This window comes from Rutilus rutilus (genome assembly GCF_951802725.1).
Source record: "Rutilus rutilus genome assembly, chromosome: 16".
NCBI lineage: Eukaryota > Metazoa > Chordata > Actinopteri > Cypriniformes > Leuciscidae > Rutilus > Rutilus rutilus.
Window position 1 is genome coordinate 34,976,178 of NC_140224.1, and position 13,589 is coordinate 34,989,766.

The 13,589-nt window shown below is 39.0% G+C and overlaps 1 protein-coding gene across 5 annotated transcripts in view; it reads right to left on the bottom strand.

Moving 5' to 3' along the window:
• LOC311305915 (uncharacterized protein) overlaps positions 1–13,589 on the bottom strand; it is a 258,116-nt gene that overhangs the window by 237,216 nt on the left and 7,311 nt on the right. Inside the window, exon 3 of one of the 5 annotated variants that reach the window (XR_014630090.1) lies at positions 583–2,855. The exons of the other annotated variants lie outside the window; for them this stretch is intronic. The gene's annotated coding sequence lies outside the window, so the exon portion shown is untranslated. Of the gene's footprint in view, positions 1–582; positions 2,856–13,589 lie in introns of those variants that run through there. 5 annotated transcript variants of the gene reach the window in all.

The following is a 13,589-nucleotide window of genomic DNA, read 5'->3' on the forward strand; positions in this document are numbered from 1 at the left end:
TGATCTTATGGAAAGTACCCCATGCCAATCTCTAGGTATGGTGAAGGCTATGTGATGATGTGGGGCTATTTTAATTCCAAAGGCCAAGGGAACTTTATCAGGATGCATAGTATCCTAAAAAAAAAAAAAAAAAAAAAAAACTTAAAAATAAAAATCTGCCTGCCTCTATGGGAATTTAACATAGGGGTGTCCAAACTTATGCACCCTGTATTTTAAGGAAGAACATTTATTTATTTACGATACATTATTCATTCACAAAGAAAATTGGTGTCCTTAAAGGTTGGATTTTTCCTAATTTTTTAAATTAAGGCATTAAGTTCAATTTCCAAAAGATGATTTTTTATTCCTCTTTTTAGTCAACTTTAGCATGGGTGTCTAAACTTATGCATAGCACTGTATATATACACAATATATAAATATTAATAAGAACTATATCAAAAGTAAATTATAAACTCTGTAAAAGTTTATCCAGTAGGGATCATCTTACCCCTAATTTAATATTTGTCATTTTGTGCTATAAAAGATTAGCAAATGTTTCTATTTATTTCCTATAAAAACACATTGGCTGACGCATCATCATCATCCAGCACATGATAAACTTATATTTAAATAAGTTACAGTTTAAAAGTAAATCCACATTGTTCTTAAGAGAGGCATCTTCCTAATACATTATATTCATACATGTATAACCCTCGGCTTTCTGACTTTATATTCCTACATCACATTACCACAGACTAACTTGTAATTGTCACTAGTATAGTTTTCCCTTCACAGACATTAAAGTTCATCAAAGATTCTAAAAAGAGACTTTGGACAATATTGAGAGTATCATGAGACTTTAATCATTTAATAAATACAATTATAATGTTAACTTTAAAATAAAAGACAATCAATGGCATATACAATGTGGATTGTAATCACAAATCTCTTATCACCTGCAAAAAAAAAAAAAAATGTATATCTAAAATTCATCCAATGGAAATGAATCAATGCTGAACTTACTCAAGCTGGACAATGACTTTCCTCTATCTCTGCTGTACAGCCGAAACAAACTTTGCATTATTTTCCTGTTATCACTGTAAAGCTGCTTTGAAATGAAACAATCTGTATTTGTAAAAAGCGCTATATAAATAAAGATGATCTGACACATAAATAAATAAGGCATGCATTCAGATGATCTCTGTGCAGCTTCACCCACTTTACTAGTTTTACTGGTAGCCGACTGTAATTTACCCATCATCATGTGGTGATAGAAAAGCTTTCAGATATTCATCTTTAGAGAGTATTACAAGACTTTATTCATTTAATTTGTTGTTTTAATAATAAAGGACAATGTACAAAGCCACACTGTTCACAGTATTAGAAAATAGCAGGTACAGAGAATGATAAAAGTCAAATTTAATTTCCATTATTAAGGTATAACTTACCAAATACAAAACTGTCATTCATTATAAGCATTTCTGAAAGTCATACAGAAAAAGGACAAAACCAAACAGTTTGGGATTTGTTGCATTGTCTCTTAATGTTCATATATATACACACACACACACACACACACACACACACACACACACACACTGATCAAAGAGATCAATAATGTACCATTATTTCACAGAAATCAATATAAAACAGAAACAGAGTCATGATGTCACTAACTCAGGAGGAAGCTCTTGTAGTCTCTTCCAGCCGTTTGTTGTAGTCCTTAAAAAGCAATTTCTTTAAAAGCAAATATCTCCCTTTGCTCTGAACTTTGAGGGTCGTAACTTTGCAGATGTTGTTTATGCTCAAACAGCAACATTACACACTAACTAAAGTTAGAAAAGTGAATAATCAACCCCCCCAGTCAAACAAAACTCAGTGCTTTCATACTGCAGTCAGTGATATTAGAGCACATTTTCTGGATTTTGCTCTTGGAAATCGCTGTTGTTATCATCATGTTTATGACACAGAAACATCCTCCTCTGGAATCCACAAGATTGGCTGTAGTTTGGTTTCTTTTTGTAAATGATTGTCATTATGATGATGATGATGATGATGATGATGATAAAACAGCCTGTAACTGCAGCGATGACTGTGTTCTTGGATCTTGTATCGTCTCCTTCTCTTCTCTCCTTCTCTTTTGATGTTGGCTCTGGAAAGGTGCAATTAAAACGGTTTAAATAATTGTTTAAATCATAAACTCACCTTCATCCTATCAAACATCAGACAGTCAGATTCTCCACACAAACTTCACAAAACATTTCTGCTGCTGAGAATCTGATCAAACTGATTTCTTTACACACAGACCAGATCTAAACATCTCTAAAATCACTCATCAAATAATTTATTCACAGGTGAGTTTTAAAATGATAAATATTCTGACAAGAAACTAAACATCAGTTTTCTGTGTTCCAGAAGTAACTCAATAATCAATGTTATATATTTCTTAACAGGAGCTTCAGTGATTTCTGGTTTACTGGGCTCTGTGAACAGATTTTAAACCACTGTTAGTAGATTGAAAATAAAAGTACAGTTGCAAACATTTATTGAATTATAAACAGCAGTATTATATACGGTACCTGTTATGGTCACAGTGAATTTATCTGATTTCTTTCCTTTATTTGTTTGGATAAAGAATCTGAATGGTCCCGTCATTACTGTAGTTGAACTGAAGCTGCATGTGAAGCTGTTTCTCTGTTCACAGGAGTCCTGAGGAGACTCTTCTCTACAGATTTCGGAGTCATTATATTTCTCAGGGTACTGAAACTTATAGAATGTAATGCAGCATCCAGACTTATTCAGAGAGACGCTGCAGGTGAGAGTTACTTCTTCACTCACAGTTCCAGTCACATCCTCACAGCTTACACTGATGTCATCTGAAAATCAGTTTAAATCAGTGTAATACATCAACAGAAAACCACAACCCCATTTCCAGAAAAGTTGGGACATTTTTTTAATGCAACAAAATAAAGAATGTGTGATTTGTTAATTATCTTTAACCTTCATTTAACTGACAAAAGCGCCAAGAAAGGATTTCCAACTTTTTCACTGATCAACTTACTTGTATTTTGTAACTTGTAACACATTTTTGATTTTGATGGCTGCTACACACTTCAAGTAAGTTAGGACAGAGGCATGTTTACCACTGTCACATCACCTTTCTTTTTAATTACACTTTTTAATCATTTGCCATTTAATCATTTTTTCAAATCATCAATTGAGAATACTAATTGCAAGTGGAATATTTGCCCAATCTCGTCTGATATAAGATATAAGAACTGCTCAAACTGTCCATGGTCATCGCTGTCTGATTCTCCTTTTCATGATGGGTGATCATACATTTTCAATAAGAGACAGATCTGGACTGCAGTCAGGCACATCTCTTCTATAGTGCAGTGTCTGGAAACCACTCAGTTTTAGCATGTGCAGAATGAGGCCTGGCATTGTCTTTCTCCCCAGGAAAGATGTCATCTTGATGGCAGTTTATGTCTCTGTATAATCTAAATATACTGTCAGTGCTACCTTCACACAAATGCAAGTTACCCATTGATGCCTCCCAATACCATGACAGATGTTTGCTTTTGCACGAAACAATATAACTTCACTTCCTTCATCTCTATGATAATTAAGCCATTTTGGGGATAAGCTTATTCTAAAATAAATTTTGGAGTGGAATCTAGGTCGAGCCAGACTACAATTTCTTACACTTTTATAAATAAAACTGCTTCACTACTGAAAGCTAGGCTACATTATATTTCTCAGCAATGAGGTGATAACTTCACTGCATTAAACTGCTTCAAGTTCACTCTCTGGTTAATTCATAAAAAATTTGTACAAAAAAATCTACACGTATACATATATATATGTGTAGAATTTTTTGTAAATTATAAAGTAGCGCTGTTTTATATATATATATATATATATATATATATATATATATATATATAGAGAGAGAGAGAGAGAGAGAGAGAGAATGTATTCTCTTACCATCAGCAGCTGTGGAAGTCCAAACCAGAATGAACATCAGCACAACATTACTAACACCCATGGCTGAGCTTCTGCAAAAAACACATTACAAACATTTATCACCGTAACTATCCAGCCCGATCTCACGGGAAAACGTACAATACGAGGTGGCTTATTCGTACGAATTCATACGACCTGACTCATACGAATTAGTACGATTTTTGCAAAATCTTACATATTTTACGAATTGGCCAATTCGTATGAATTCATACGAATGACCTACCCCTGACCCCGCCCCTAAACCTACCCATCACGTGGGTTTAGACAAATCGTACAAATTCGTACGAGTGAGGTCGTACGAATTAGTACGAATTAGCCAACTTTTTATCATTCGTACGAATTCGTACGAATTGGTCGTGAGATAGCGTTGTAACTATCCTGGACTAACAGTCACTGTGTGCAGACTAAGCAAATTGCTGTATAATGAATGAATAATGAATTGAACCACAAGGTACTGCTGTAAATCATAAATCATCTGCATTCATTACATTTAATCATTTAGCAGACGCTTTTATCCGAAATGACTTAATCACAAAGATAAAAATTAGATCTCTTTTTGACAAACTTGTGTACATTTGTTAGGCTCCTCATTTTAAAATTCACTGAGTCACGTCATCCATCATTCACTGCGTTCACTAGCTGTGACAAAGTCTCTTTCAAGGAAACGAATGAACAGTTGCACTGCATTTACAGCATTCATGGTTTTCATTCTAAAGACAAAAATGTGCATATGAAGTGAACCCTAACCAACTAGGACTAATAAGATTTACTGAAAGTTGAGCAGGAATGTCAGAATTTATCAGCAAAAGTTTGCTTGGATTAAATCAACCAAACCAAAAGCAACCAAAAACAACAAGTCTGCCATCATTTGAACATAGTGTATGGATTAATAAATATAAAGGATATTATTTTCCTGTTGAAGAGAGAGTTATTGCTCACCTCTGGTCTGTGTGTCTTCAGCGTGTGAGTTCATTCACTCCGACTCTCTCGGATCTAAACTTTCACAAAATTAGCCTACTCGTTGCTCTCAGAACAGACAGCCGTTAAATTCGCAGTATTTTAGCCCTTCAAGACTTAAAGGTGAAGACAGCTGGCATTTCAATACTTCAAATTCTCCAAGTGAATGTAGCCTACTACCTATCAAAATAGTTGGTTATTATTAGGCTACTCGGTTTAATATGTCAAGGATTTTAATAACTTGGACTTAATTGCTCTACTCTTCAATGCTATAATAGTGTAATGTGTGTTGTGTATTGGGATATTGTCTTGGCAACTAATTAATGAGAATGATTGAGAAATACACCTGGGCGGGAGCTGTGTATTGAGAGACTGGGATTGGAAAAAGGTTTAAATGGAGCGCAAAAGATGATGGACGAGGGCTCGGTTCCGGTTACATTGTGGACAACAAGACGTGGCTTTTTAAGTTTGTTTCTGTTTTTAATCTAAACTGATGTATTAAATAAAGTTGTGCTTCGTAATAATAGAGGTAAGGGTGGGTGGAACTGAAACTGGGAAGGTTTAGGGAACAGCCATAGGTACCATTTTGCACATGCATGAGGTTGAGGTTTTAGGGTGCTTTCACACTAGCACTTTTGGTGCGCACCAGGGTTCGAATAGTTTGGTTCGTTTGGATGATGTGAACGCTGTCTTCCGAACTCGGGTGCGCACCCGTGAACCGTACTCGAGTCCGCTTAAAAAGGGTGGTCTGGGGTACGGTTCATGTGAACTCCAGTACGGTTCGCTGCTTGTAGTATATTGTGCCGCGTATATATACTGAAGATTCAAATTTCATCGTTTAATGTTGTTTTTAGTATTATTATTACTATACTTTTTATATACATTCATAATCACTTGTACTCATTTGTACTCATTGTATTCTGAGAAGATGTGGGGGAGAGAGACTTTGGGGGACTTTGTGTGCTGAGTTAGAGACTGGAATGTGCAGTGTTTTTCCACCAGCATAGCATGAGGTATACATTTCAACGTTAATGGAAACCATATGTTCTTCTGCTTAATGTATGTGTTCCTATGGTGATATAGTTTTTTCCTTGGTCAGTGGTATAAAAACCAAGCCCTTTTGTCACTAGCCAACACGCTAGACGTTGTACAAGCGGATGAGGCAGAGCTAACAGTGGAAGATATTTTATATGCATTCAAAGCATATTGCCAGCCAAAGAAAAACACAGTGTTCGAAAGACATCAGTTTTGGACTCATCCCATGGCAGAGTCAGTCACCATTGAGAAATATGTGACTGAGTTGAGACAGAAAAGCAAGGACTGTGAATTTCGGTGCATCAGAAAACGACATGATCAGAGACAAGATTGTGTTCAGTTTGAATGATCCACGGCTCAAAGAAAGGCTGTTAAGAGAGTCAGATCTCACGCTGGAGAGAGCGATTGACATCTGCAGAGCAGCGGAGACTGCCAAAGCACAAATACAAGCAATGAGTACTACAACACAAGAAAGAGCAATACATGCAGTGAACAAGACCAAAGGCAAAGACAACCAACATTGGAAACAGGGAAGAAAACCACAAGTCCAGAGTGACAGCAAGAAAATAAAGGATCAAGTGTGCAGGAAATGTGAAAAGTCACATAAACCAAGGCTTTGCCCGGCATTTGGGGTCTCGTGCCGAAAGCGTGGTAAGCTCAATCACTACGCAAAGATGTGTGAGTCTACAAAAACAACACATAAGATGAAAATGCATAATTTGAGCTCAGAAATAGACACACTTTTCATTGGGACAGTGAACATTGACCACATAAGCACTAAAAGAGACAATTCCTGGTATGCAGACATAGATGCTGGAAACATGTCTGTTAAGTTTAAGTTAGACACAGGAGCAGAAACAAATGTACTACCGCTGGCTGTGTACAAAACACTGAAGAGAAAAGCCAGGCGTGAAAAACGAATAAACTTGCAACTGAAACCGACAAAGACTGTGTTGGTGGTGTACGGTGGAGTTAAGCTGAAACCAGAAGGAACAATCTCCAATGCCCAAACCAAATCCAACCTGCTGTTTTATGTGTCAAACCACTCAGACACAGCTATCCTAGGCAAGGATGCATGTGAAGCATTAGGTCTGATAAAAAGGATGGACATTGACATGCTCGCAGTCAAGTTCCCAACTACAAAAGAGGAGCTGCTAAAGCAACATGTAAGTGTCTTTGAAGGACTTGGTGAGTTCTCAGGTGAACATCACATCCACATTTGATCCTACAGTCACTCCTGTCATACATGGCTGCAGGAAAATACCACTGGCAGTTATGGACAGACTGAGAGACACGCTTGATGACCTGTTAAAAGCAGATTTTATTGAACAAGTGATTGAGCCAACAACATGGGTCAATAGTCTTGTGGTCACTGAAAAGAAAGACAAGAAGAAGCTGAGGGTTTGCCTAGACCCTACTGACTTAAATAAGGCTATTTTGAGACAGCATTACTCAATTCCCACAGCAGATGAGGTGTTGTGCAAACTTGCTGGTAAGAAAATCTTCACAGTGCTGGATGAGAAGGACGGCTATTGGCAAATAAAGCTGGACAAGGAGTCGTCGCTAATGTGCACTTTCAACACGCCATGGGGGTGCTATAGGTTTAAGCGCCTACCATTTAGGATCGAGTGAAGTTTTTCAGCAGCGCAACTGCGAGACATTCGGGGACATCACGGGTGTTCATATAATTGCTGATGACATGATTATCGCTGCATCCACAGAAAAGGAACACGACGAAATACTGCAAAAGTGATGACTAGAGCAAAGGACGCTAACGTCAAATTCAACAAAGAGAAGATCCAATACAAGGTAAACAGTGTCAAATACATGGGTCATGTTGTGACCTCAGAGGGTGTTAAAATGGACAATGCAAAAGTTAAGGCAATAGTAGACATGCCATCACCCACAGACAGACCTGCACTGCAACGCATGCTTGGGATGATCAAGTATCTCTCACAGTACATACCTGGAGAAGAGACAGCCACAGCGCCTCTGAGACAACTGCTGAGAAAGGACAGTGTATAGCAATGGCAGCACGAACATGAGGAAGCTGTAAAGAACCTAAAAAATGCGCTCGTAACAGCCCCTGTTCTCAAATTCTTTGACCCAAAGAAAGCTGTCGTGATACAAGCATCATGCGCCTAAACCGTCCTTGGATGCATGTCTAATGCAAGATGGACATCCTATCGCCTATGCATCCAGAGCTCTAACGGACACAGAGAAAAACTATGCACAGATAGAGAAGGAGCTTCTGGCTATCGTGTTTTCAGTGAAGCGCTTTCATCAGTACGCCTATGGAGTCAAGGTCAATGTGCAGTCGGATCACAAACCTTTGGAAACGATTTTGAGAAAGCCACTGGGAACAGCTCCGTCCAGACTACAGCAGATGCTACTTCAGCTGCAACGCTACGACCTGAATGTAATCTACACGCCAGGTAAAGAGTTACTGATCGCAGACACACTCTCACGAGCAACGACACATGAGCAACAGAGACAGTGTGACATTTTTGACGAAAAAGTGATCTATGCCCTTGAGCCAACAGAGGCCCTGAGCCAAGAGACTCTGATACAGTTAAAGTATGAGACACAAAAGGACGTCATATTGCAAATGTTGCTGGACATTCACAGGCATGGCTGGCCACATCACAGAAAACAAGTTGACAAAAAGGTGATACAGTCCTGGCCTATTAGGCACTCAGTGTCAATAAGAGAAGGAATAATGTTTGCAGGAGACATAATTATTCTACCGAGTAAAATGAGGTCAGACATGTTACAGAGGCTGCATGTGGCACACCAAGGTATGCAGCGCACCAAAGCTCTGGCCAGAGTACACTAGTATTGGCCAGGTATGACAAGAGACATTGAAAAAATGGTGGAGTCATGTGCAACTTGCCAGCAGTTCCAGCCTCGCCACCAGAGGGAGCCGATGATCTCTCATGAAATCCCAGAGCTTCCTTGGCTGAAAGTATGAGCTGACATATTTGAAATCAGTGGTCAGTCATTTCTTCTGGTTGTGGATTATTTCTCCAAATACCCGGAAGTACAAAACATCAGAGACAAGACGGCACACACAGTTGTTAACAAGATGAAATCGGTATTTGCCAGAATGGGTATACCTAAAGAGATTGTGTGCGACCATGTGCCTTTTGCAAGCCAAGAAATGAGAAAGTTTGCCAAAGCATGGGGAATTAAGCTCACTCACTCCAGCCCAGGCTATGCGCTGTCAAATGGCCTGGCCGAGAGAACTGTGAAGACTGTTACGTACCTGTTAAAGAAGGCCAAACAAACCAACACTGACCCATTTCTGGCACTTCTAACTCTCAGGAACACACCGGTCACAGGTATGGGCTATTCTCCAGCACAACTGCTTATGGGCAGGGTCCTGAGAAGCACTTTACCCAGCTCAAGCACAGTGCTGCAACCTGCAGTACCAACTAATGCACATTCTACTCTTCAGGACCTCCAGCGAAGACAACAGAGGCACAAAGAAACTTCCGGTGCTGCCGCCTGGTGGGACTGTTCACATGCAAACTGAACGAGGATGGCGTCCTGCTGTTGTCATGGCGACACGTGCTGAACCACGGTCCTACGACATAGTGACATCATCTGGACAGCAGTACAGGCGCAACAGGAGACACCTGAGGAAGACACCCAGCGACATTCAGGTGTACACTGAACCGGACAGTCTTGAGGACGAGCTAGACAGCACCCCGGACGCTCCTACCGGTGCTGATGAGACTGCGTGTGTGCAGCCTTCTTCTCCTCCACAGATGGGTCAAACCAGAAGCGGCCGAGTTATTAGGCCACCAGTGAGATTCGGAGACTATGTGTCAAGCCAATGAGTGCATACGATATTGGGCTTATGTTGTGTTTATAAAAAGAAAAGGAAAAGGGAAACGGTAGATATGCAATGGTATGTTAGGCATCCGTCCTTCGGATGAGACGTAAAACCGAGGTCCTGACTCTCTGTGGTCATTAAAAATCCCAGGATATCCTTCGAAAAAGAGTAGGGGTGTAACCCCGGCATCCAGGCCAAATCTGCCCCTTGGCCTCTGTCCATCATGACCTCCTAATAATCCCCATATACTGATTGGCTTCATCACTGTCTCCTCTCCACCAGTAAGCTGGTGTGTGGTGGGCGTTCTGGTGCAATATGGCTGCCGTCACATCATCCAAGTGGATGCTGCACATTGGTGGTGGTTGAGGAGATTCCCCCTTCCATGTAAAGCGCTTTGAGGTCTCAGAAAAAGCGCTATATAAATTATTTCAGCTAAGCTACATTTTACATCTTCTTTTAATTATTATAAGAAAGGAGGATGTAGTATATAGTGCAGCGTACATATACTAATGTTAAATAGTGCCGCTTCGAGGCGCAGGGATTGGAAGGAGTTGTGGGTTTTGTTGTAAGTAAGTAAGTAAGTAAAATTTATTTATATAGCACCTTTCACAGACAAAAAGTCACAAAGTGCTTTACAAACTGTTAATTAAAAAGATCAGACATGCAAACAATAAATCTACAAAAACAACACACAAAACCAAAAACTACACAAACATAAAATAACAAGTAACCAATGCTATCAAATAAAAGCAAGCCCAAAAAGATGCGTCTTCAGATGTTTTTTAAAAGAATTGACAGAATCCATAGTTCTCAGTGCTAAGGGAAGTGAGTTCCAAAGCCTCGGTGCCACAGTACAAAAGGCACAGTCCCCTTGTAGGCTGTTGCCGGTGTTGTGCCGCTATTAAAAGGAGTAAACAATTTACTCGGTGTCATCTTTCCTCTCACCTCGACGCACGTTATAAATGGTTACAAATAGAAACCACTACAGCTGATATGAACGCAATCGTAGCAAATCGCGGGAATGAACCGCTATTGATAACGTATGTGGTGCGTGCGTGCGAGTCGTGTGTGTGTGTGTACACTTCCCTTGAAGAAAAGCGTGATTGACGCATTGCAAGCAGAGAGATGATTTCTGCTTGCCTCTGCAAAAATTGTCTTCAGTGGACAGCCCGCTGTCTTTGGAACGATTTTAGTACTTTTGCGGCGGACAGACGCAAGTGTGTTTCTGGATCTTTTCTTTGAAAACAAAACCAAAGGTGAAAAAAAAAGAAGAACAAATGTGAAGCGAGCAATTCTATCCATTTTGATGCCTTTTCTTTCATGGCGGTTACCAAGCAACACGATTACGCGCCGCAAGCGTACTGCGGTTTGGATACAAATAATATGATGTGAACACAGTCCACAGGGGGCCGGGGGCGCAATCGAACTCGGGTTCGGATCAGGCAATCGAACCAAGTGTGAAAGCGCCCTTAAATGAGTTTGAAGTGAATTATCTGTAATTGATTCTGGGGTTTGTCACCAATGAAGTGAGTGAGTTCACATAGTGCTCTGTGTACTGTAGTTCTACGGCTTTCCAGGTTGTGTTTAGCCTGTCCTTGTAGTCCCCTCTGTTAATAAAACTGCATATTTTGATTTAAGTTGTGGTGGTGTGTTGTCTTCTGGTGCCAGACCATACTGGCTAAAATAATGGAAGGTGGTGGCAGCAGCCTATTAAGAAAAACAGATATTACAATAGTAATACGCATGACTGCCATTCAAAGAGTCAAGGCGGTGTTGTTGTTTCCCTTTACTATTGCACATCTGAACAAACAACAGGGAGATTTTTCTTCTTTGTAAGGCATTAAACTCAATGGAGGAAATCTTATCCACCAATAAAGAACTTGTCAATCTCTCCCTCATCAAAGTTAAACAGGTTTTTAATAGATTGCATCACATGCAGTCGTTAAATCATGTGTCAAAGAATGAATGCATGCAGTTTGTCTAATATTTTCCATCATTACAAACAATACAAGACACAACTGTTGTGCATCGAGCGAGGTACTTCCATAAGGGAGACTTTCACAGTAAACATGCATTTGAAATGGCTATGGAATCATTGTTTTGTAATATATTCGCTGCGGGACGATTGTGACCTGGGCATGGATTTGTCTAAACTCTACAGGGGGGTCATGTGTATGTGGCGCCGTTTGTAAAGCGGCTCACGCTGAAAATAACAGCAACATTTTGTCACATTTAGCTTCAAACAATGTTTAAGAAAAATGGTATGAATTTTTGACGTTCACTTTTTAGCACATTTACAACAATATTTGTCAACTTAGAGATATTTTAAATAGTTAAATATAAATATTAAATGTTACACCTAAATGTTAAATCTAAATGCTAAATCTAAATGCTAAATCTAAATCTAAATGTTAAATCTAAATCTAAATGTATTTTTTTTACTCTATTAGCATTTTCTTAGCATGAGAATGACCAAATGTAATGAATTTATTTTCAAAAAAAAAAAAAATTCTATCAAACGATACATACCTTTTGGCTCTCCTTGCTGTAGTTTTTGAGATATGAGACTTTGCTGTTTTTGTATGTCACTCAAAAAAAAAAAGAAAAAAAAAAAAGGGGGGTTTAAGGGGTTAATCCATTCCCTGATCAGCAGTGCTAATTACTTCTGTCTGTCTCGCACATCTTAATCCAGATTCCAGTCGGTTCTCCAGCACTGAGATCAAACCTTCAGCATCACGTGACAGGGAATCAGTTCAAGCATTAAACCCTGACAAACACTGCGAGTATGATCATGATAATCTGGAGGTCTTTTGCAGCTCCTCTGCTGATACAAGGAGGCAATGGCACTCTCTCCACAGAATAACACAATAAGAGTCCTTTCTTTATTTTCTGTCCATGTGAATCAATATACACTGCATAAGGAAAAACCGAATAACTTAGAAAAAACGTAACAGTTGTGTATATACTTTGTGTGTATCACATAAACACCCTGAAAATGACCTCTAGAAACCCCTTTTAAAAAAGTTGACTATTTAAAAAAATGTTTTGATCTAACATGTGAAAGTCAGTAAAGCATCATAACTGTCAGAAATGAACAAAATCTGATTTAATTGACCTAGTGCTGTTTTGATACTTAATAAAACAGTCGAGTAAAACAGTCGTGTTTTACGCAAAATTCCCGCGTAAAACACGCGTAAAACACGCGGGAATTTTGGTGCATTTCATTATAGTTTATTTATTTATGTATTCTCTAGTCTTAGGACAAAGTCAGTATGAGAGGCAATTTTACCGCAAAGTATCAAAAGTTACATCCAGTCATAAAGGCTACCATGTCTGCTTATCAATCTGTCATCCCTGAACATACAATATGCATAGCAAAAAAATGCAAAAGGGCGAAAAAAAAAAATATATATATATATTCTTCATGATTTAGGCCTACCAGTCAAATTTGTATCTGAGACAAGATGATTTCCCTTTATGACAAAAAAAAGCAGGATTTCCAGAATATATTAATCTCAGAATATGACCTTAAGTTATTGTTTTTCTACATTATCCTATCATGTATCTAACCATTCCTATTGATGAATCTGAATGTATTGTGGTTTGTATGAACGCTAAACACGGGTTGATGTGCGTGTATGTCACAAGCGTCAAATCTGACAAATATCTAATCTCAGCCGGACACGCCCTCTGCTGGCAGGAGAATGCATTGCAACAGCTGGGTAACATGGGGCAAAATGATTTTATCCTGACA